General features: G+C 36.3%; 1 pseudogene; it reads right to left on the reverse strand.

The window, feature by feature from the left end:
* Nucleotides 1-1,232: 1,232 nt before the first annotated feature.
* LOC140509125 (small ribosomal subunit protein eS10-like) lies at nt 1,233-1,726 on the reverse strand (annotated as a pseudogene).
* Between the last annotated feature and the right edge of the window lie 326 nt (nt 1,727-2,052).

Here is a 2,052-nt window from a genome sequence, read left to right on the forward strand (position 1 = left end):
TATTGATTTCTATTCCTTATATTTAAGAATATTGATTATACCAACATATTATAAATTACCTACATACTTGTTGCTGTAAATTGATATACGCTTCAGATTTGGAGAAGTGGTTTAAAATAATTATACTTTTAAAAATATGCACATTCCTTTTAGAACTCTTACACTCTTGCCTCCTTCACCATCTTCTGTAATTGCTTATGACCTGGGTTTCTTTTATTTCTTTCCTTAATGCAAACTTCTACTTCAACTAGTCAAAATCATCCTAACCTGACTACTGTGGTCCTATTCTAGGTACCTTAAAAAAAATCCCATAATGGTTGCTATCTAGGTTCAATTCCTTTTATCAGGGTTTTTTAACTGCTAGTAAATAGACCCCTTAAGGGCCCATGGATAGGTTTCAAAAATTCTGAGAACTTGGATGATGGAAAAATTACATCTTTATTTTTGTTAATCTCTAGTTGAAAACTGGTATTTCTATCAATTATTTAAAAACATTATTATGACAAGCGACCCATTGATTTCGCCAGACTGCCAAAGGGGTTGATGATACACAAATAATTGTAAAGAATCTCTTCCTTAAATCAAAGGAGGTGTTATTAATATTGGGAGGGTGGAATTTAAGGCATCATTAGACAACAGAGATATTTACAGAGAGACTTTTAGATATCCCTCAAATTCCACCACAAATGCAGTTACCAACTCTGCCTATGAGAGAAGTATTGTCTATCTAGTGCACACTGTTTCTTATTTATAAAATTAATACTAGAACCTAGGTTGCTCAAGTCATAGTTTAGACCAGAAGATGAAAGAGGGGAGAGCGAATTGCCCTGTCAGTGGTAGGTGATATGATCTGGATAATCCCCATTCCACAGCACAAGGAATAGTGAGAAACATATCCTGTTTGAGCTATTGATACTTCAATGACATCTCATTTAGAATCAACTCTCACAGGAGTTTCCAAGGAGAAAGAGTGTTATTTCTCTTGATCACATCAATTCTCTCAGTTTATAGACCAGTTATATTGTTACTTAAAAAATGTTATTGAAGCTATTTTTAATTTCTTCTTTCTCATGGTTTCTCCCATTGGTCCTAATTCTTTAACTTCATTTTACCAGTCCCTATACTTTTGAATATTATTTTCCTTTAAATTATTGTGGTCACTATGATCTTTGTTCCATGATTCTTTTTTCCCCCAAAAAATTTATTCAGTCTGAAACATAACTGTACAGTTTTTACTGATGAGATTGACCATGCCCATGACCAAATCCGCCTCTAAAATGAAATTCTATTGGTGATCCAGCCCCAGCCTTAGCCTCCACCGTCTTGTCAGCACCAGGGGGAGCAGGACATCACCTGTATGTGTCTCTGACAGCTTCATCCAGAGTAAGCTGGTCAGGTCGCTCAGACATTTGGGTTTTGGCCTTCTTATCTCAGGATAACTTCTGTGGAGCTTGGCAGTCACAATCTCAGGGGGCGTATGAAGGTAACCTCAGAGGTAATGAATGACCTTATTGGTGAAGTACCAGTAGAAATGCCTCATGAATTGCTCCTTAACATAGTCATGAGACTTTAGAGACCATATGGTCTTCATGATATGGATACTGGACACATTCTCGTCTGACAGCTCAGGGTGATTTGCCATGTGGACATCCTTCTTGGCTACCATTACTCCCTCTTTAAAAAGTATTTCATAGATGGCAATTCACTTCTTCTTGGGCATCAACATCTCAGCAATGGTGAAGGATGCTGCTCTAGATAGACCCCAGGATAGGAAGCTGTTCTGTGATTCTGCCTCTGGTTCTGATGTTTTTCTGATTCTTCATTCTGTACCAATTCATAGAATTTTTCCATTTTTCATTTTTATAGCACAATAATACCCCATTATTTCATAAACCGTGATTTATTCAACAATAATTAATGGGTAAATATCCTTTCTTTTGCTTCTTTGTTAACACAAAAAGTGTTGTTTATGAGTGTTTGCATATATGGGACATTTTCTCTATCTGTGACATCCCTGCCATATATGCAAGGGTGTACTAGTAAATGTTCAAA

This window comes from Notamacropus eugenii, chromosome 5, assembly GCF_028372415.1.
Source record: "Notamacropus eugenii isolate mMacEug1 chromosome 5, mMacEug1.pri_v2, whole genome shotgun sequence".
Taxonomy (NCBI): domain Eukaryota; kingdom Metazoa; phylum Chordata; class Mammalia; order Diprotodontia; family Macropodidae; genus Notamacropus; species Notamacropus eugenii.